Below are 24,037 nucleotides of genomic sequence, written 5' to 3'. Positions count from 1 at the left end.
TGTTGTTACTACGTGATGTATTGTGGTATGTGAGGGAGAGGATGAGGTCTGTTGCTGTTGCTATTGTGGATTTTGAAAAAGCATATGATAGGGTAGTGCATGATTTTATGTTTCATGTTTTAGAATGTTTAGGTTTTTCTGGTAAGATTATTGGATGGTTTAAATGTTTGTATTGTGATATTGTGAGTCAAGTTCAGGTTAATGTTTTTTTGACGGAGGAATTTTGTGTTAAATCTGGAATGCGTCAAGGATGTCCTTTGTCTCCTGTGTTATTTGTATGTGTCATTGAGCCATTGTTAACTAGTTTCAGGAAGGATAAATTAGTTAGAGGTGTGAGTGTTCCTGGCAGTAATGGAAGGTGTTTAAAAGTGATTGGGTATATGGATGATGTGAGTGTGGTATGTGAGACTCAGGCTGGTTTGAGGAGGGTGAAAACTTTGGTTGAATCTTTTTGTATGGCAAGTGGTTTCAGAGTTAATTGGAATAAGTGTAAAGTTTTTGGTAATGATAGGGAGATTGATTCCAGTGGATGACCTGTGACTGACGGTGCAATTGAGGTGTTGGGTGTGAAATTTGATGTGGATTTGAAAGGCTTGGAAAGTTGGGAGAAAGTTTTTGATAAAGTAAATAGAAAACTTCAGTCACTTTTGGTCTTTAAGGACTTTATCTTTGGAAGGAAAAATGTTAGTTATTAATTTGGTTTTGATCCCTATTATGTTATATTTAGCGTTAGTTTTTCCGCCTCCTGAGAGGATTTTTCGGAGAATTTTGAGAGTGTTGTTTTCTTTTTTCTGGAGTTCTGGTATGGAGCATTTGAAAAGAGATGTTGTTGTTAAGAGTAAGAATGTTGGTGGTTGGTGGAGAGATTTTTGTCTGTGAAATATGTTAGTAGGTGTGTAGTTCTGAGTGGTAAGGATAGCATGGCTGGTTGTATGGTAAAGTATGCTTGTGGAAATGTTTTAAGACAATATGGTTTGTTTGAGATTGATAGAAAGAAACCGGTATGTTTTGCTGTTCCGTGGTTTTATATAAGGGTGGAATGTTGGATTAAAAAATATGGTTTGGAGAATGTTAGTAGGGAGATGTGGTGTGCAAACAGAATGGTGTTGAAAATGTTGGAGAAGAAGGAAGGTCTTGAGTTGATTGGGGGTTTGAATGAGACTGAATGTGTGTTGGTATGGAAAAATGTGTGTAATAAATATTTGATGAATAGGCAGAAAGATATTAGTTGGATGAGTGTGTCGACAAGGGATTTTCAGAGAGTTCATCGTTTAGTGGCTTCAGAAGAGTGTCCTAGAGATGGTTGCTGTCAAAGCAAGAGTGTTATTCATTTGTTTTGGAATTGTGAGTATGCTAGGGATGTTTGGAGAAGTTTGAAAAGGATGATTAAGGGTCCGACTGGAGGGCAGTTTTTTTCTTTTAATATGATGATGTATGGTTTGTGTGGAAGTGGTGTGCAAAAGGAGAAAGCAAGTTTGATATGGTTGTTGGCATGTTGTGTGAAGGAGGTGTTGTGGGATGTGCGTAATATTTAGATTTTTAAAAAAGAGGTAGTTACTGTAAGTAATTGTGTGGGTATGATCCGTGGGAAGTTGTTTTTGTATTTTTCTTTTGATAGGAGGCGATATGGGTGTAATGTATCAGTCAATCATGACTGTCTCTTTAAATAATTTTCTCCTCTCAAAACTTAGTGCCTATTTAAGAGATCCTCCCTCCTCCACAATTGCTTCAGTTAATGTGCTGTTTTTTATGGAAGACAGCTTTTAGAACCCGCTATGGTCTTTTCCAATATAACGTGATGCCCTTCGGGCTATGCAACGCCCCAGCCACCTTCCAGTATTTCATCAATGAAATCTTTAAAGACCTGCTAGATATATGTGTCGTAGTCTATCTCGACGATATTCTCATATATTCTAGATCTCTGCAAGAACATATTCTTCACGTATTCAAGGTCCTCTCTTGTCTTCAAGAACATCATTTATTTGCCAAAATGAAGAAATGTCTATTCCATCAAACCACTATTAAATTCCTTGGTTATGTAATTTCACCTGAAGGAATTCAAATGGATGCAAATAATATCACTCATTGGCCTCAACCTGACAGCAAAAGATCCCTACAGAAATTTCTTGGATTCGCTAATGTTTATAGGAAGTTCATTCCTAATTACTCCACTATAGTAAAACCTCTAACCCAACTTACTGGAAACTCCCAATAATTCTGGTCATATGGGGCTGATCATGTCTTCAAAATGCTGAAGAATAGTTTCACCTCTGCTCCCTTACTACAATTACCTGATCCCCAGAAACAATATGTTCTCGAGGTTGATTCCTCAAATGTTGGCATAGGAGCTATTCTTTCTCAGCGGAACACTATTTCATCAACTATCCATCCAATAGCTTATTTTTCAAGAGTGTTAACTCCAGCTGAAAACAACTACTCCGTCGGACATAAGGAACTGTTAGCCATCAAGTCTGCATTAGAAAACTGGCGCCATCTTTTGGAAGGAACTAAATTCCCTTTTGTAATATACACAGATCATAAGAATCTGGAGTACCTGAGAACTAATAAAACTCTATCCTCCCGTCAAGTTAGATGGTCCCTCTTCTTGGATAGGTTTGATTTTATAATTACCTATAGACCTGGATCAAAGAACGCTAAAGCCAATATACTGTCCCGTTTAACTGACAAGAACTACTATAAATCAAACGTTTCCACTGTGATACCGTCTCACAAGATTGTTGGATTTTCTACTACCCTAGAACAGGACATCCTGAAAGCTCTGGAATCAGATCCTGCTATACCTTCAGAATCCTTAACCAAGACTTCCTCTGGTTTATATTTCTATCAAGACCGCTTATATTTTCCACTATCCTTAAGACAACGTCTTCTTCAGAATTTCCATGACAACCCCCTATCAGGGCACTGGTATGTCTAGAACACTTATTCTTTTCAAAAGATACTTTTGGTGGCCCAAGATTACTCAAACTGTTCATGACTATGTTAGCTCTTGTGTAAACTGTGCCCGGAACAAAAACATAATTTATGCTTACCTGATAAATTCCTTTCTTCTGTAGTGTGATCAGTCCACGGGTCATCATTACTTCTGGGATATTACTCCTCCCCAACAGGAAGTGCAAGAGGATTCACCCAGCAGAGCTGCATATAGCTCCTCCCCTCTACGTCACTCCCAGTCATTCGACCAAGGACCAACGAGAAAGGAAAAGCCAAGGGTGAAGTGGTGACTGGAGTATAAATTAAAAAATATTTACCTGCCTTAAAAAACAGGGCGGGCCGTGGACTGATCACACTACAGAAGAAAGGAATTTATCAGGTAAGCATAAATTATGTTTTCTTCTGTTAAGTGTGATCAGTCCACGGGTCATCATTACTTCTGGGATACCAATACCAAAGCAAAAGTACACGGATGACGGGAGGGATAGGCAGGCTCTTTATACAGAAGGAACCACTGCCTGAAGAACCTTTCTCCCAAAAATAGCCTCCGATGAAGCAAAAGTGTCAAATTTGTAAAATTTGGAAAAAGTATGAAGCGAAGACCAAGTTGCAGCCTTGCAAATCTGTTCAACAGAGGCCTCATTCTTGAAGGCCCAAGTGGAAGCCACAGCTCTAGTAGAATGAGCTGGTATTCTTTCAGAAGGCTGCTGTCTAGCAGTCTCATAAGCTAAACGAATTATGCTACGAAGCCAAAAAGAAAGAGAGGTAGCGGAAGCTTTTTGACCTCTCCTCTGCCCAGAGTAAATGACAAACAGAGAAGACGTTTGTCGAAATTCCTTAGTTGCCTGTAAGTAAAATTTTAGAGCACGGACTACATCCAGGTTGTGCAGTAGACGTTCCTTCTTTGAAGAAGGATTTGGGCATAAAGAAGGAACAACAATCTCTTGATTGATATTCCTGTTAGTAACTACCTTAGGTAAGAACCCAGGTTTAGTACGCAGGACTACCTTATCCGAATGAAAAATCAAATAAGGAGAATCACAATGTAAGGCTGATAATTCAGAGACTCTTCGAGCCGAGGAAATAGCCATTAAAAATAGAACTTTCCAAGATAACAACTTTATATCAATGGAATGAAGGGGTTCAAACGGAACGCCCTGTAAAACATTAAGAACAAGGTTTAAACTCCATGGTGGAGCAACAGTTTTAAACACAGGCTTAATTCTGGCCAAAGCCTGACAAAAAGCCTGGACGTCAGGAACTTCTGACAGACGTTTGTGTAACAGAATGGACAGAGCTGAGATCTGTCCCTTTAATGAACTAGCAGATAAATCCTTTTCTAAACCTTCTTGTAGAAAAGACAATATCCTAGGAATCCTAACCTTACTCCAAGAGTAACCTTTGGATTCACACCAATATAGGTATTTACGCCATATCTTATGGTAAATCTTTCTGGTAACAGGTTTCCTAGCCTGTATTAAGGTATCAATAACTGACTCAGAAAATCCACGTCTTGATAAAATCAAGCGTTCAATTTCCAAGCAGTCAGCTTCAGAGAAGTTAGATTTTGATGTTTGAAGGGACCCTGTATCAGAAGGTCCTGTTTCAGAGGTAGAGACCAAGGTGGACAGGATGACATGTCCACCAGGTCTGCATACCAAGTCCTGCGTGGCCACGCAGGTGCTATTAGAATCACTGATGCTCTCTCTTGTTTGATTCTGGCAATCAATCGAGGAAGCAACGGGAAGGGTGGAAACACGTAAGCCATCCTGAAGTCCCAAGGTGCTGTCAGAGCATCTATCAGGACTGCTCCTGGATCCCTGGATCTGGACCCGTAACGAGGAAGCTTGGCGTTCTGTCGAGACGCCATGAGATCTATCTCTGGTTTGCCCCAACATCGAAGTATTTGGGCAAAGACCTCCGGATGAAGTTCCCACTCCCCCGGATGAAAAGTCTGACGACTTAAGAAATCCGCCTCCCAGTTCTCCACTCCCGGGATGTGGATTGCTGACAGGTGGCAAGAGTGAGACTCTGCCCAGCAAATTATCTTTGATACTTCCATCATAGCTAGGGAGCTTCTTGTCCCTCCCTGATGGTTGATGTAAGCTACAGTCGTGATGTTGTCCGACTGAAACCTGATGAACCCCCGAGTTGTCAACTGGGGCCAAGCCAGGAGGGCATTGAGAACTGCTCTCAATTCCAGAATGTTTATTGGCAGGAGACTCTCCTCCTGACTCCATTGTCCCTGAGCCTTCAGAGAATTCCAGACGGCACCCCAACCTAGAAGGCTGGCGTCTGTTGTTACAATTGTCCAGTCTGGTCTGCTGAATGGCATCCCCCTGGACAGATGTGGCCGAGAAAGCCACCATAGAAGAGAATTTCTGGTCTCTTGATCCAGATTCAGAGAAGGGGATAAGTCTGAGTAATCCCCATTCCACTGACTTAGCATGCACAGTTGCAGTGGTCTGAGGTGTAAGCGTGCAAAGGGTACTATGTCCATTGCCGCTACCATTAAGCCGATTACCTCCATGCATTGAGCCACTGACGGGTGTTGAATGGAATGAAGGGTGCGGCAAGCACTTTGAAGTCTTGTTAGCCTGTCCTCTGTCAGGTAAATCTTAATTTCTACAGAATCTATAAGAGTCCCCAGGAAGGGAACTCTTGTGAGTGGAACGAGTGAACTTTTCTTTTCGTTCACCTTCCATCCATGTGACCTTAGAAATGCCAGCACTAACTCTGTATGAGACTTGGCAGTTTGAAAGCTTGAAGCTTGTATCAGAATGTCGTCTAGGTATGGAGCTACCGAGATTCCCCGCGGTCTTAGTACCGCCAGAAGAGCACCCAGAACCTTTGTGAAGATTCTTGGAGCTGTAGCCAATCCGAATGGAAGAGCCACAAACTGGTAATGCCTGTCTAGGAAGGCAAACCTTAGGTACCGATAATGATCTTTGTGAATCGGTATGTGAAGGTAAGCATCTTTTAAATCTACAGTGGTCATGTATTGACCCTCTTGGATCATAGGTAAAATTGTCCGAATAGTCTCCATCTTGAACGATGGAACTCTTAGGAATTTGTTTAGGATCTTTAAGTCCAGGATTGGTCTGAAAGTTCCCTCTTTTTTGGGAACCACAAACAGATTTGAGTAAAACCCCTGTCCCTGTTCCGATCGTGGAACTGGATGGATTACTCCCATTAACAAGAGCTCTTGTACACAGCGTAGAAACGCCTCTTTCTTTGTCTGGATTGTTGACAATCTTGACAGATGAAATCTCTCTCTTGGAGGAGAGTATTTGAAGTCCAGAAGGTATCCCTGAGATATTATCTCTAGCGCCCAGGGATCCTGAACATCTCTTGCCCAAGCCTGGGCGAAGAGAGAAAGTCTGCCCCCCACTAGATCCGATCCCGGATCGGGGGCCCTCAATTCATGCTGTTTTAGGGGCAGCAGCAGGTTTCCTAGTCTGCTTGCCCTTGTTCCAGGACTGGTTAGGTTTCCAGCCTTGTCTGTAGCGAGCAACAGCTCCTTCCTGTTTTGGTGCAGAGGAAGTTGATGCTGCTCCTGCTTTGAAATTACGAAAGGAACGAAAATTAGACTGTCTAGTCTTGGCTTTGGCTTTGTCCTGAGGCAGGGCATGGCCTTTACCTCCTGTAATGTCAGCGATAATCTCTTTCAACCCGGGCCCGAATAAGGTCTGCCCTTTGAAAGGTATATTAAGCAATTTAGACTTAGAAGTAACATCAGCTGACCAGGATTTTAGCCACAGCGCCCTGCGTGCCTGAATGGCGAATCCTGAATTCTTCGCCGTAAGTTTAGTAAGATGTACTACGGCCTCCGAAATGAGTGAATTAGCTAGTTTAAGGACTCTAAGCCTGTCCGTAATGTCGTCCAGAGTAGCTGAACCAATGTTCTCTTCCAGAGACTCAATCCAGAATGCCGCTGCAGCCGTGATCGGCGCAATGCATGCAAGGGGTTGCAATATAAAACCTTGTTGAACAAACATTTTCTTAAGGTAACCCTCTAACTTTTTATCCATTGGATCTGAAAAAGCACAGCTATCCTCCACCGGGATAGTGGTACGCTTAGCTAAGGTAGAAACTGCTCCCTCCACCTTAGGGACCGTTTGCCATAAGTCCCTTGTGGTGGCGTCTATTGGAAACATTTTTCTAAATATCGGAGGGGGTGAGAACGGCACACCGGGTCTATCCCACTCCTTAGTAACAATTTCAGTAAGTCTCTTAGGTATAGGAAAAACCTCAGTACTCGTCGGTACCGCAAAATATTTATCCAACCTACACATTTTCTCTGGTATTGCAACTGTGTTACAATCATTCAGAGCCGCTAACACCTCCCCTAGTAATACACGGAGGTTTTCCAGTTTAAATTTAAAATTTGAAATATCTGAATCCAGTCTGTTTGGATCAGAACCGTCACCCACAGAATGAAGTCCTCATGTTCTGCCACCTGTGACGCAGTGTCTGACATGGCCCTAATATTATCAGCGCACTCTGTTCTCACCCCAGAGTGATCACGCTTACCTCTTAGTTCTGGTAATTTAGCCAAAACCTCAGTCATAACAGTAGCCATATCCTGTAATGTGATTTGTAATGGCCGCCCAGATGTACTCGGCGCTACAATATCACGCACCTCCCTCTGAGCGGGAGATGTAGGTACTGACACGTGAGGCGAGTTAGTCGGCATAACTCTCCCCTCGTTGTTTGGTGAAATTTGTTCAATTTGTACAGATTGACTTTTATTTAAAGTAGCATCAATACAGTTAGTACATAAATTTCTATTGGGCTCCACTTTGGCATTGCAACAAATGACACAGGTATCATCCTCTGAATCAGACATGTTTAACACACTAGCAAATAAACTTGCAACTTGGAAATACAATTCAATTAGAATAATATTAAAACGTACTGTGCCTTTAAGAAGCACAGAAGATCTATGACAGTTGAAAATTAATAAATTGAAACAGTTATAGCCTCAATCCTTGTAAACAACACAACTTTAGCAAAGGTTTAATCCCATTAGCAAAGATAACAAATTCTGAAAGCAGGAAACAAATTACAGAATAAACGTTTTTTATCTCAGTCAAACTATAATTCTCACAGCTCTGCTGAGAGAAATTACCTCCCTCAAAATAAGTTTTGAAGACCCCTGAGCTCTGTAGAGATGAACCGGATCATGCAGGGAATACAATGAGTTGCTGACTGAAATATTTGATGCATAGTAAAAGCGCCAAAAAACGGCCCCTCCCCCTCACACACAGCAGTGAGGGAGAACAGAAACTGTCAGAAAAACAGATTAAGCAACTGCCAAGTGGAAAAATAGTGCCCAAACATTTATTCACACAGTACCTCAGCAAATGAAAACGATTTTACATTCCAGCAAAAACGTTAAACATAATCTCTAGTTATTAAACAGCTTTATGTATTTCTTACAGTGTAATTCTAGTGAAGTACCATTCCCCAGAATACTGAAGTGTAAAGTATACATACATGACATTATATATGTATGGCAGGATTTTCTCATCAATTCCATTGTCAGAAAATAAAAACTGCTACATACCTCTATGCAGATTCATCTGCCCGCTGTCCCCTGATCTGAAGTTTACCTCACTCCTCAGATGGCCGAGAACAGCAATATGATCTTAACTACTCCGGCTAAAATCATAGCAAAACTCTGGTAGATTCTTCTTCAAACTCTGCCAGAGAGGTAATAACACACTCCGGTGCTATTTTAAAATAATAAACTTTTGATTGAAGATATAAAACTAAGTATAATCACCATAGTCCTCTCACACATCCTATCTAGTCGTTGGGTGCAAGAGAATGACTGGGAGTGACGTAGAGGGGAGGAGCTATATGCAGCTCTGCTGGGTGAATCCTCTTGCACTTCCTGTTGGGGAGGAGTAATATCCCAGAAGTAATGATGACCCGTGGACTGATCACACTTAACAGAAGAAACGGATCATAAAAAAACCTGTTGGCCCTATGTTACCTCTACCTATTCCCAATAGACCCTGGGAATTTGTTTCTATGGATTTTATAGTTGATCTTCCATTATCTCAGTCACACTCTACAATCCTGGTGGTGATTTACCACTTAACCAAATTGGCTCATTTCATTACACTTAAGACCTTACCCACAGCCCTTAAAACTGCAGAAGTTTTCGTTAGTCATATTGTCAGATTACATGGGATACCTTCCACCATTCTCAGTGACAGGGGGACACAGTTCACGTCCAAATTTTGGAGACAATTGTGTCGACTTCTCAAGATTGAATCTAGGTTTTCCTCAGCATATCATCCTCAGACCAATGGTCTCACTGAGAGAACAAATCAGATTCTGGAACAATACCTTCGCTTTTACACCTCACACCTTTAAGATGATTGGTTCAATCTACTTCCATTGGCCGAATTCGCTTACAATAATTCCACCAATTCCTCTACAAAAACCTCCCCATTTTTCGCTACATATGGTTATCATCCTAACTCCCTACCTACGTTGCCTAATTCCAATAATTCACCTGCAGCCTATGATTTCACTAAAAATATTAAGGAGATATTGGCACTCTTGAAGGAACATTTGTCTGAAGCTAAAACTTCACAAAAACTCTATTACGACAAGAGACACTAACCTCCCCTCGATATAAAGTTGGGGACTTAGTTTGACTTTCAACAAAGAATTTACGGCTCAAAGTCCCCTCTAAAAAGTTAGCTTCTCAATAAATTGGACCTTTTCCTATTCAGCAGGTGTTGAATCAGAATGCAATGAGACTTACCCTTCCTAGTTCCTACAAGATACACTCTACTTTCCATGTATCTCTATTGAAACCCTACACTGGAAGAGATGATCAGGGTCTACCTCCAACACCTCCTTCTCCTATACTGTTCGATGACCACATTGAATATAAGGTACACTCAATACTTGACTCTAGACTGGTTCTTGGGAAGTTGGAATACCTTATTCACTGGAAAGGATATGGATCAGAGGAGGATTCCTTCTAAGCCAGTTACAAATCCTTCTCGGGTGGGCCCTTGAAAGGGGAATACTGTAATGTATCAGTCAATCATGACTGTCTCTTTAAATAATTTCCTCCTCTCAAACTTAGTGCCTATTTAAGGGATCCTCCCTCCTCCACAATTGCTTCAGTTAATGTGCTGTTTTGTATGGTGCACTACTATCCTCCAGGCCTTGCTGTTTTGCCTGCTGATTTAATCCTCTGTTTGTCAACTTCCAACTTGTTTCAGGATTCTCAAGTTTGCCTGTCTAATTCTCAACCACCAGATCTCCTTTTCTGCTTGCCAGCTAGATTCAGAATTGCTTCTCAATCATATTGGAGTTTCCCTGTCATTCTTCCACCTGACTGCCTTAATTTCCTGTTTGCCTGCTACAGCAGCAAAATGGATCCTTGCAGTCTCTCTTGTGAACAGCTTACACTGATTTTTTCCTGTCTCTTCATAAAACCTAACAGGTACTGTTTACTAATCTTCAGTTTGTGCACATCACCTTACCAACCTGTGTGTTCTTTTGGAAATATTAAGTACGTGCTAGGAAGTTCATTATAACATTCTTTTAAACTCCATTTTAGCTAAAGTAAATCCTCCTCAGCTTTATCTGAGTAATGCTACATAGTATTTTCTATCAGAGCATAAATTTTCATTTTGTTTCTGATAATACTTCTAGCCACAAACTCAGCATATATACATATATAAGCAACATTTATATGTATAAAGGAGTATCATTGCAATGGGGAATTAGATTCTGAAGGCATCTGGAAGACAAAGAAGTGGAAGGATTTGATTATTTAGTTTTTAGTTTTTTTCTCCAGTTTGTTTTTGTCTGTATTTGAAATATGTTTAATTTTATTCTGTGTGATTATTTAAGTTTTATGTTTGCATTTTGAATTTTTTCTGATGACAAACATTTGGGTCAATATTTCAGTTGTTTTGTAACAAGAGATATTTTGTTTGCATTTGTTATTATGATTTTATTTTGTATATATGCATATATGATTATTTTTATAATAAAAGAATTACGAAACGTACGTCTGGGGGTTTGCCGTTTCTCTCGTTCAGATAGGGATTGCCTGGTAGTTCGGGACTGAACTGTACTGTGAAGTCAGGATCAGACTGATATGCTACAGGAAAGCTCTTCTCTGTGTAAGGCACATATTGAGGAAAAAGAGGCTGCTTCTAGGATGGAAACTAGCTATAGAACATGATATTATTCTAATGTTCGTTCCCAGGTTGAGCGCTTCTCTCTTTTAAGTTATGCAAATTATGACTCTTTGGGAAGTTCCCTAAGTGTGATACGGGAATCCAGATGTGCACCCATTGCTCAGTGTGCCTAGAGGGATATGGCTGCACCTCACTGACGAGGCCCACACTAGGCCGAAATGTACGTCTGGGGCTTTGACGTTGCGTTACAGGCTAAAATTCTTGCGGTATAGCATACCGACATTACTCCCAATAGTGCATTACTTCTTTTACACTGAAATTGCCATTCTTTCAGTGTTAAAAGCTGCATTGCAAAACTCGTAATCTAGGTGTCAGTGAGTATAAGGAATACTTATTATTGTAAATGAGCTGTTCTTTTTTTCTTTTTCTTTTTTTTGTGCTGGTCTGACTTTTTGTCCAGGTTAGAAGTATGCATACATAGGGCTATTTTGCAAGCGAGCAAAAATCCAACCCAAATATATATATATATATATATATATATATATATATATATATACAGTATATATGATTTTTTGGTAAAATTATATATCTATGGAGACTTCCGGTGGGCGGGCTAACAAGCAGTAGCTGTGGTGTGGAGCTCCGTGGTGGCTATCTGGTATACCCGCTGCTTTCTAGGCATTCAGTGCCCGAATTTGTTTGGCCCTTGACGGACAACGTGTCTGGGCACTATAGGGATTGGAGGATTCCAACTTCCCCCACCGAGGTCCCAAATCTTCTTGTTTGGAAGTGACAGAGTGATCTCCCGGAGATTGCGGCGGCCATCTTGGCGCGAAAACATCAGGAGAGAGAAAGGCGTGAAAGAGTTTGTGGCGCTCCGTTGTTTATTCCCCCTGGCAAATACGGGTTTTGGCTGAACTTCACTTGGGCTAACCCTGCATGCCACTCGACTAAGCTCTCTGGGCTCACTGCACTGCTACAGCTGAAGAAGCGGGTGAACGGACACACGTGGCGCAGTCAACGCGCAAGTAGTGTGAGAGAAGTGGGGACAGCAGCGGTTACAGAGGCATCCGGTGGAGCCACCTCCTATCTACCGCAGTCATCGCCCTGCAGCAGAGGTATCCCTGCCAGATACCCAAACATCCGATAGTGCTGGCGGCTTGCTCGGCTGACGCTGCTCACGGAGGAGAGGTACTGGTGAGCGGCGGGACACGGCCATACTTGAATCTGTAGAGGTGGCAGGAGGTTATCCAGGTAACAGGGGTGATCAAGCAGATCTGACACGGAGACATAGTGGGGACTTTGCACCCTTTGACACTTACTGCTGGCTGGGATTGACTGCGCCTATGACTAGGCATAACATAAGCATGGCGGCATGAGACAGCACAGGAGCCTGATACAAGTACGCTCCTACGGTTAAGATCACTGGGACTCGCAGTTTCATAACAAAGTATACCTATGGTGCACAGTGTGAAAGGGGTGCACAGGGAAAAGGAATAAAAAAAGGGGAAACAGACAGTCCCTTGCTATTAGCTGTGAGACTGATAATGGAACACTGCCTGAGGTTTAGACCTTGACCGCTTTCACCCCTCTTGCCCCAGGGCTAAACCCTGCAACACAGAACACTGCAAGATCCTGGTACAGTTGCTAAAAGCATCTCTGTCCCCCTGGTGGGACCTTTGGGACTACATAGCCACATATTAAGTCACATCACGCCCCGTGGCAGTTTACACACCTAGGCTGACACTGTTTATATCTCTCTGGCCCCTGTGAAGTGCAGGCTGCAAAGTGTGGGACTTGACACAAAGGGACACTGGATCTTATCAGAAGTGACTGACTTTTACAAGACAGTGCCTGGGATAGCTTGAATGGGCACAGACCCATTCAAACACAGGGCTGGGAGATTTTTGCCATATTGCCCTCTCTTATAGATCTGTCCTACCCTGTTTACTGTATCATTATAGGAACGGAACTCAGAACTGGTTAAAGGATCACTAACTGTGTGTGTGGAATATGCAGGAATAAAGCAGGAGTGATTGGTTTTATTTGTATGGAGTGAATGTATATGTTAACTTGAACACAAACAATCAGAAACTACGTGATAGTTGAAAGCTGTAATTTGTGCTCTGTACCTTTCTTTTAAGGGATAACTGAACCTATGTGTGATACATACTGACAGGTATTGCAACACCTGCTCAAGTTTTCAGGAAAAACATTCCCTTGCAACATAGTCACTGTGTAGTGTGGTTTGGCTTAAACTAGGGTCATTGCATTTAATCTCACTGTATTATTCTATAACTAACCTTGTAACTTCTACTCTGTTGTTTTTTCCTTTTTTTTTATTTGCTTTATGGGTACATGGAGAGATTTTTAACTAACCACACAATGTCAAGCCGCAACAAAAATAGTGAGAGAAAAAATAGAGCGGCCACAGAACAGGCCTCCCAAAGTTGTAATGCAGACCCATTTCAGGAAGTCAGTCAGATAGATACACACCCTATAGTAAAGCAGATTTCGATGCTATTTATGCCTAAAATTGATCATTTACAAAGAGGGGTTGACACTCTCACTGACGATGTCAAGCAATTCTCTACCAGGGTGGCTGAGGCAGAGGGCAGAATCTCTGACCTAGAAGATAGCAATGTAGCCACCACCAATAAAATTAGGAATCTGGAAAGGCAGGCTCTTACTTTACAATTAAAAGTAGACGATCTGGAAAACAGATTACAACGCAATAATGTGCGTCTACTGGGCCTCCCAGAAAAGGTTAAACCAGGTGACATACTCCAGTTTGTTGAAAGGACACTGCCCACTTTACTAAACATCCCACTTAGAGATCTAGATGGAGGAGTTGAGAGAGCACATAGGGTAGGAGCAGAGCAGCCAGGCGTAGACAGATCGCAGCCCCCCCGCCCTATCATGATCAAATTTCTACATTTTCAAACAAAAACAGCCATCATGAGAGCATACAGAAAGCTGGATCATCTAACTTTTGAAAATGCACGCTTGCTGCTATTTCAAGACTTCTCCGCAGACCTCACACGCAGGCGCAGAGAGTTCTCACCTATCTGCTCTAAGTTGCATAAAGAGGGCAAGCAGGCCTTTCTTTTATACCCTGCTAGGCTGAAAATCATTACCCCTAGGGGACCAAAATTCTTCAACTCCCCCCTGGAAGCCCAAGAATTTGTAGAGAAGGGTACTCCCCTGCGCATAGCCCAGTCAGGGAACAGGATGGGGGGGGACCTAGGCTGAGGAGAATAACTGGATGTGTGTCTATAGCACGACACTTTAGTCATGAAACAAAGTAAATATTACATGATGGCTCAGGATTTGTGTAAAGAGTTACAATTTGAGTTATTATGCACAAGTTATGTTTTAAGGTTTGTTGCCCTTGCAGGGATGCTTGTTCTGGTGAGGGAAAAACAATACCGCACCACTCAGCAGAAAGATTCGGTTGAGGTTCATGGGATAAATGTTTATGCTAGAGTGATTGTAAAGTGTCTTACACATTATTTGAAGTGTACTACTGTAAGAAAGCTGTTTCTCTTGCAATATCAGGGTGCTATGTTAAATGTGATAATAAACATTCTTTTTTCTACCATAGAACAGCTCATGCAATTCGGAATCAGACTAGGTGGGGAGGGTTGAGTATGCATCATATAGCTCGGCTAGTCGAGGAGTAGCGATACTGCTGGGGAAGAGACTTGAATACGAAATAACAGAAGTACTCAAGGATCCAGAGGGTAGATACATACTAGTACAGATAAATATTGCAGGAAAATCCTATACACTATGCAACATTTATGCCCCCAATCAGAGGGATAGAAGCTTTTGGAATGCCCTTGTGGCAGCTATCACTCCCTATTTGGGCACTCATATTATTCTGGGAGGGGATTTTAACCTCACTCCCAACTCTCATTGTGATAGGCTAAGGGAACCACAAAAAAGGCCACCGGGTAAGACTATCAGACCCTCAGAAAAATTTGAAAAAGATATTTTTGCGCTCCTGGGCGATTCCCTGGATGTGGTAGACATTTGGAGACAGCTTAATCCTGATGGAAAAGACTACACATGTGCATCGCGTGCCTCCCCTACCCTGTCTCGGATAGACCTCTTCTTGGTCTCAAACTCAATGCTTCCGCACGTTATTAACACCAAGATTGGGGAAGTGATGGTCTCAGACCATGCCCCAATAGCGCTCTTTTTGGATGGGAATCCCACGGTTTCTAACAGACGTACTCTCAAATTCCCGAAGCATCTCATTCACTCACAGGAATTTCAAAGTTATTTGGTACAATCTTGGGATGATTACCGGGCAAATAATGCCCAACACACGGATTCCCCTGAACTGTTCTGGTCCGCAGTTAAAGTGGTCCTGGCAGGTAACATCATCGCCTTTCTAGCCCGCAGGAAGCGACAGTGTACGGAAAGGCTTGAGAGATTGAGGGAGGCCCTGGCTGAGGCTTACCGCATTTACTGTACAACACCCTCTGTCCCGAATCACGGCAATTATATTACTTTGAAAAAGGAATATGATGCTTTGCTGGCTAGCCGGGCCTCACAGGATCTATTACGATCCAGAGGCAAATATTATAGATTCGGGGATAAATCCGGGAAACTGATGGCAACCTTGGTAAACAGCCCCACATCCTCTAAACACATACCGGCATTGAGAACCCAGGGCAAAATTGTAAGGGATGCAGAGTCCATTGCGAAAGCGTTCGCAACATATTACTCTACTTTATATTCCAGCGAACGCTCAAATGATGTGGAGCTGAGGGATAAATTCTGGGAAGGTGTTAACATCCCACAGATCTCAGAGTCTCAGTTGGAGAAATTAAATGCTCACATAGGAGAGGAAGAGATCCAGAGGACAATAATGGCAATGTCACTGGGCAAGGCACCGGGCCCTGATGGGCTACCGGTGGAGTTCTACCGGCTTCTTAAAGGACAAGTCTCCCCAGTTTTAGCAGCTCTTTACTCTTCGTATTTTGGGGGGGAGAGAGCACCAATACCTGAGTTCTCCGCAGCATACATTACCTTGATCCCGAAGACGGGTAAGGATAGCTTATTACCAGAATCGTACCGTCCGATTTCGCTACTAAACTCGGATTACAAGATACTAACAAAGCTATTGGCCGAGAGACTCAAATATATCTTACCAGATATTATTCACAGTGATCAAACGGGATTCATGCACGGAAGGTCATCGGTGGTAAATGTTCGCCATGTCCTACAAGTCATACAACACTATTGGACCAACAAACATAATGACTCAGTTAAAAATGGTAAGGAGGCCTTCCTGCTGTCCCTGGACGCAGAGAAGGCCTTCGATCGCGTTGAATGGGACCACCTTTTTAATACCCTGTCCAGGGCCAACTTCTCAGGCCCGTTCCTTGAATTTATCAAGAACCTATATCACTCTCCTTATGCCAACATAATTGTTAATAATACCTTCTCATCCAATATTCAGCTCCACAGAGGAACGCGACAGGGTTGTCCCCTGTCGCCTTTACTCTTCAACATAGCCCTCGAACCTCTGGCGATCACGCTTCGGCAGGCGTTTCCTGGCATTGATGCCTTGGGTCAACCGCAACACCTGGCGTACGCGGACGACATGCTGTTGTTTGTTCAAGATCCTCAAACACATGTTCCGACGGTTCTGGAGTCACTTACTGACTTTGGCCGGTTTTCCGGGTACAAGGTGAACACACAGAAATCGGAGATCTTATGGTTACACCGAAAGTTCTCTGGGGATGGACACTTCCCGTTCAAGGTGGCTAGAAGGGACATCACATATCTAGGCGTTAAGATCTCTGCCAATCCTAACAAACTATATGCTAACAATCTAACGCCCATCTGCACGAAACTACAAACTCAGATGAATAGCTGGAGATCCCTACCTCTCTCGTTATCGGGCAGGATTAACCTGCTAAAAATGATGGTCCTGCCCCGCCTCCTTTACCCGCTCTTGATGTTGCCTTTGCTTCTGTACAAGGCAGACATTAAAATGTTAAACTCAGCAGCAACCCGCTTCATATGGCGGGGGCAAACCACGTATCTCAAGAGAAAAATTGAGTATGAACTTCCTCAATGGAGGCCTGGCTTTGCCAGACTTCAGATTGTACAATTGGGCCGCTCTAATTCGCCTGGTGCTGGACTGGCAAGTAGGCACACACCACTTCTGTCAGTATCCTCTGGAGCAGGCTGTACTGGGGAATATCTCTCTGGCATATCTGCCACACATCACAAACATGAGGACAGTGAAGACACTAGGCCTCAGCACATTATTTACAGACCCCTTAAGGGCCTGGCTCCAGGCCCACAAATTCCTGAAGAAATCATGTGGTGCCTCCAGTTACTTACCAATGGTCAAAAACCCGGACTTTCCGGCGGGTTCTGATTCACAGCCCTTCCTGATTTGGGAATAGAGAGGATTGAGATCACTTAAACAGCTACGGGACCCACTTTCAAGGGAAATAAAGACCTTTGGGGCCCTACAAAGAGAGTTCGACCTCCCCAGGACCCACATCTTCGCCTTCTTGCAGGTGAGACACTATGTCACTACCTTAATAAGAAGCACTCCGGAACTCTGGGAGAGCTCTCCCTTCAAAGTTACCCAAACTCTTTATCAGATAGGGAGATTCTCCCTGTCTGAAATTTACCAGGCGCTCATACATCGGTACTCGGAGGGCATACACGAGAAGCTGCGGGAGGGTTGGATCAGGGAAGGGATTGGGGGAATTACGTGGGAGGATATACCGATAGGACTGGAAAGAACTAAGTCAACCACTCTGTCTGCCATGTTCAGGGAAACCCAGGTGCGCTTTCTCCATAAAGCTTACCTTACTCCAAAGCATCTGGCCAAATGGATACCCTCACGCCCTAATGAGTGTTCAAAAAGCTCCATCGAAGCTCCTAACCTCTTACACTACCTGTGGGAATGCTCATCAGTTAGACAGTATTGGGGTAAAATCCAATACTGGATTAATCAAATCTTACAGATAAGATTCACACTTCAGCCTGAAACGGTCATTTTCCTACACTGGGCATGACAGAATAAGCAACAGGATGCAGTGTTGAGCTTGGTGCTACTTATAGCCAGAAAATGCATTCTAAAAAGCTGGACGGTGAGAAGGGGTCCTTCTTTCCAAGGCTTCAGAAATCTACTCAGATCACAGATATTTATTGAACAGATGGATGTTAGGATGGACGTGCAAAATAGACTGAGCCTCTTCCTACGCAAGTGGCGCAGGCTTATACTAACCTTTGAATTAGAAATCCAGAGACTGATTCTGATACCATTTAAAGACTCAACTGTTTTTGTTGAGGGGGAACTGAGGGGTGAATGGGAACACTTATTCATAGAAACAATACCCCCGGGTTGAGATTGCTTCCCTTCTTCCCCCCTCGGCATTACCCTCCACTCTCACTTCCTCCCCCTCCCTGCCCCCTTTCCTTTCCTTTTTTTTTTTTTTCTTCCCACCACCACCGCTGGGCCACAAGCTGGTGCACCTTAGATGATCACATAGCATGCCCTTAAATTTTATGTTAGATTTGATATTTAGTTTACCTCAGTTAGGTATTAGATAGAAAGGTTAACTTTTTGGAAAATAAGAAAAAGGGGGCTGAGTGAACACATGGAATGGTCAGAACTTATGCTTAATAAAAATATACTGCAGAGACAAACAGCTAAGAGTGAATCATCAACCACTGTACTATAATCTGTTTTCTCTTCAATTTGCTGTAACGACTGCAGATGATTTGTGCATCATTAATATCATGGATATGTATTGTATGTTTTCCTCTTTTTTGTAACTGCACTGCTGGTGTCTGATGATGTGTGTTTTGCTCGATCCAACTTTAATAAAAATGATATGTGAAAAAAAAAAATTATATATCTATACCTATATATATACTGTGTATATATATATATATATATATATATATATATATATATATATATATATATATATATATATATATATATATATATATATATATGATTATATATAGGTATAGATATACAGATATAAAGGAATGTCTATTTAAAAATATTTAGAATATATTCTCATATGTGAAGAACATTGAAATGTGAAATATTTACAGTACATACACAGTTAAACACTTTATTAAATATGAATACTGCATAAATATGATTTTTCCAGTATCCTCCCCATCATATAGCCATAAGTGGCAGTCCGATTTGGGAATGGATATAACCCCTAAAGAATGGACAAAAATATTTCATAACCATAAAATAGCATCAGCATCAGCTAGAATCCAAGAAATTAACTACAAATTCTTATCATGCTGGTATATAACCCCTGTACGACTCCAAAAGATATACAAACATGCCAGCAACTGTTTCTGGAGGGCATGCGGTGAGACAGCCGATATGCTTCACCTTTGGTGGGGTTGTAACAAATTAGGAACCTTCTTGCAGGATATAATAACACACATAAACAATACCCTATTGTCACATATCCCAGTTGAACCTAGCATATTGCTATTTCACAAACTTCCGAACCTTAGAGACAAGGCTAAAAAATCACTACTACACATTATGATTAATAGTGCAAATATTCTGATACCATAGAGGTGGAAATCCTCGGTGGTACCAAACCTAACATCTTGGAAACAACAGGTAGAAAATGTACTCACACTAGAGAGATACCATTACCTCAAAATAGGCAAAATAGTTACTCTTGAATACATGATAATGAGATGGAATGCAAATAGAGATGGCTAAACACAACCCCCCACCCCACTGCTCTCCCACACCTGCAAAAACCCTTTCCTCCCCCTTACAGATGCCCCGAAAGCCACTAAAAGACCAAAACCAAACACACTTAAAACATTTGGGCCACTGGAAAAATGTAAAAAATTTTAAATGTAAAAAATGTAATACCTTCATTTCTTTTAACCTACTTTATTTTATTTAAGTTACAATGATCTATATGATAATTTAGGAACCTTCTGGCAGGATATAATAACACACATAAACAATACCCTATTGTCACATATCCCAGTTGAACCTAGCATATTGCTATTTTACAAACTTCTGAACTTTAGAGACGAGGCTAAAAAATCACTACTACACATTATGATTAATAATGCAAATATTCTGATACCATAGAGGTGGAAATCCTCGGTGGTCCCAAACCTAACATCTTGGAAACGACAGGTAAAAAATTTACTCACACTAGAGAGATACCATTATCTCAAAATAGGCAAAATAGTTACTCTTGAATACATGATAATGTATTTTAAAATGTAAAAAATGTAATACCTTCATTTCTTTTAACCTACTTTATTTTATTTAAGTTACAATGATCTATAAGATAATTTATAGTTGAACACCTTAGCGCAATTCGGACGGAGTTGCCCACCATCTTGAATGTTTAAATGTTCACAGACTGAATTGTTTCCCTACCAAACCCTATCCCTATATATGCCAAATTTGGTTTAAATGTGATTTTGTTAAATACCCAAGAGAGGTCAACATAGATAATATTGGAACCAAACAAGAAGTACACTGATCTAATGAGAGTGATCTTATGTGCTAAAGATGTAATATATGATGCATGCATTATGCTTATGTATGGACAGTACAATTAATCATCTTGTTGATATACTAAAATATAACATTCTCGATGTAAGTTATGTACATTCAATTAATGACGTGTATGTTCATTTCATCTAAATAAAGCTGTTGAAAATGAAAATTAAATAAATATGATTTTTCATATTTTCAGCTACTTGGCTGCAAAGGGCTTCAATGCAATTATATATATATATGTCTTTATGTGTGTACATATTTATTTATGTGTTCATATGTGTATTAGGGTTGCCAACCCTCCCATATTTTCCAGGTTCTCCCATAAATTAACAAAAAATTTAGTGCTCTCCCAGCTCCTGTATTAGGAGCACTATCTGCCAATATTCTCCTGGGCCTCTTTTTTTTAAATACAGAGTGGGAACTGTGGAAGTAGAGTGCTGCGCCTGTGCTACATACAGCACGGTGAATAGGAGGGCAGTTGACTTTGATGTGACAGTGGATCGGATGACTGCTGCAGTCTGTTCAGTCAGTGCTCATGTTGGTGAGCCCCTATCATAATCAGAGTTTAGTGTGTATCTTCATAAATTATATGATGTGGGGGGTTGCAGAGGGAAGGTGTTAGAGATCTTTTAGGGAGGGTCAGAGGCATATCTAGAAACCTCAGGACCCTGGTGCAAGAATATATGAAGGGCCCCCCCCTTCTTAAAAATTTTGATTTTTATACATTTAATTTTTCTCTCTTTTTTGCCACATATAACAGTAAAAAAAATTCTGTTAATCATGTCAACTTACACTTAAAATGAGAAAGTGGAGAGGGACACAGTGGAGAGAGAGGGAGAGAGACACAGGGGAGAGAGAGAGGGAGACACAGGGGAGAGAGAGAGGGAGACAGGGGAGAGAGAGAGACACAGGGGGGAGAGAGAGAGGGAGACCCAGGGGAGAGAGGGATAGAGGGAGGGAGAGGGAGGGGGAGAGAGGGAGGAAGGGGGAGAGTGGGAGAGACACAGGGGAGGGAGGGAGGGAGAGAGACACAGGGGAGGGAGAGAGACACAGGGGAGGGAGGGAGAGAGACACAGGGGAGGGAGGGCGAGAGACACAGGGGAGGGAGAGAGACACAGGGGAGGGGGAAAGAGACACAAGGGAGGGGGGGGAAAGAGACACAAGGGAGGGGGGGAAGCGACACAGGGGAGGGGGGGAGAGAGACACAGGGGAGGGGGGAGAGAGACACAGGGGAGAGAGAGAGGGAGACACAGGGAAGAGAGAAAAAGAGAGAGACACAGAGGAGAGAGAGAGAGATGGAGAGATACACAGGGGATAGAGAGAGGGAGAGAGACACAGGGGAGAGAGAGAGGGAGGGGGAGAGAGAGGAAGGGGGAGAAAGAAAGAAGGGGGAGAGAGAGAGGGAGGGGAAGAGAAGGAGACACACAGGGGAGGGAGAGATACAGGGGAGAAGGAGACACAGGGGAGGGAGGGGGAGAGGCACAGGGGAGGGAGGGAGAAAGACACAGGGGAGGGAGGAAGAGAGACACAGGGAAGGGAGGGAGAGAGACACAGGGGAGGGAGGGGGAGGGAGGGAGAGGCACAGGGAAGGGAGGGAAAGACACAGGGGAGGGAGAGAGACACAAGGGAGGGAGAGAGACACAGGGGAGGGAGAGAGACACAAGAGAGGGAGGGAGAGAGACACAGGGGAGTGAGAGAGACACAGGGGAGGGAGGGAGAGAGACATAGGGTAGGGAGGGAGAAAGACACGAGGGAGGGAGAGAGACACAGGGAAGGGAGAGAGACATAGGGGAGGGAGAGAGAGAGACACAGGGGAGAGAGAGAGGGGGGGAGACAGGGGAGAGAGAGAGGGGGAGACACAGGGGAGAGAGGGAGGGATGGAGAGGGAGGGAGAGAGAGGGAGGGAGGGGGAGAGAGGGAGAGAGGGAGGGAGAGGCACAGGGGAGGGAGAGAGACACAGGGGAGGGAGAGGACTACACAGGGAAGGGAGGGGGGAAGAGAGACACAGGGGAGGGAGGAAGAGAGACACAGGGGAGGGGGGAGGAATACACAGGGAAGGGGGGAGAGAGACACAGGTGAGGGGGGAGAGAGATAGACACAGGGGAGGGGGAAAGTGGGGGAGATAGACACAGGGGAGGGAGGAAGGGGGGAGAGAGACACAGGGAAGAGAGACACAGGGGTGGGAGACACAGGGGAGGGTGGGAGACACAGGGGAGGGTGGGAGACACAGGGGAGGGTGGGAGACACAGAGGAGGGAGGGAGACACAGGTGAGGGAGGAAGACACAGGTGAGGGAGGGAAACACATGGGAGGGAGGGAGACACAGGTGAGGGAGGGGGGATTATTTCAAATGTTTACAGTATGTATAATAATTTTAATGATTATTATTAATATTTTTTAAATATTTTTTATGTAATATTTCAAAAACGTGTTTTTAGATTAGCAATTCTTCATGTGCGCTAACCCAACACCACATAAGACCTAAACCACAAAACATAAATCGTGTTACACATTTTTTATTTCATACATGTTCTTCACATACATTTTTTTTATTATTATTAAACATACATATATATGATAATGTAACTGTAAACTTGATATTTATACCTATGAAAATAAAGAAAAAAGAGCGCCCAAACGCATCTAAGTGCAGACAGTCTGTACAATATTTATTAACACAATAAACATATATCTCACATATGGAAATACACTCACAATTTATAAATTCATAACACACAATGTATAAAATCACCCAGTAGATTCTCCTTTCCTTCGGCTCCAGTAGCGTTACATGTGACGTCAGTATCACGGCTGTCTGTGGGTGTGTTGGCTTCTGACCAATCCGGCAGTAACTTCCGTAAGTCCCTTCTCCGCTATTGGTTAGTTAGTACTGGTTGAAGAAATGCTTTCCCAATATAACGATATGTCTCTTTCACACCAGGGTGTATAATGCTAAACCATAGAATGGCATATCATAACATAAAACATCTATCCTCAGCCCGCTTGGTGTAATCCAATTAAATAGATATACACAACAAAAGGCGGCCTCACTGGATATATGTTAAACACAACTGTTAAGGGCAATGTGAATGCCCCCTCACTCGACGTACGTTTCGTTCCGTGCTGGAACTTTTTCAAGAGTGCTGATAATCTCTGACTTCCTGCCTTTTAAGGGAGGTGTCAGTCTAATATTTAACTATTTCAGTGCCTGCTATCCGGCTTTGCAGAACTAATAATACATGTTGAATGTGGTGCAATACATTATTATTTACATCTGCTTATCATCAATATTGCATTATATACACTTATTTCAATAAATGTATTTAAAAGTGTAACACATG

Source organism: Bombina bombina, chromosome 2 (assembly GCF_027579735.1).
Source record: "Bombina bombina isolate aBomBom1 chromosome 2, aBomBom1.pri, whole genome shotgun sequence".
Lineage (NCBI taxonomy): Eukaryota > Metazoa > Chordata > Amphibia > Anura > Bombinatoridae > Bombina > Bombina bombina.
Note: the sequence above shows the minus strand (reverse complement) of the source record.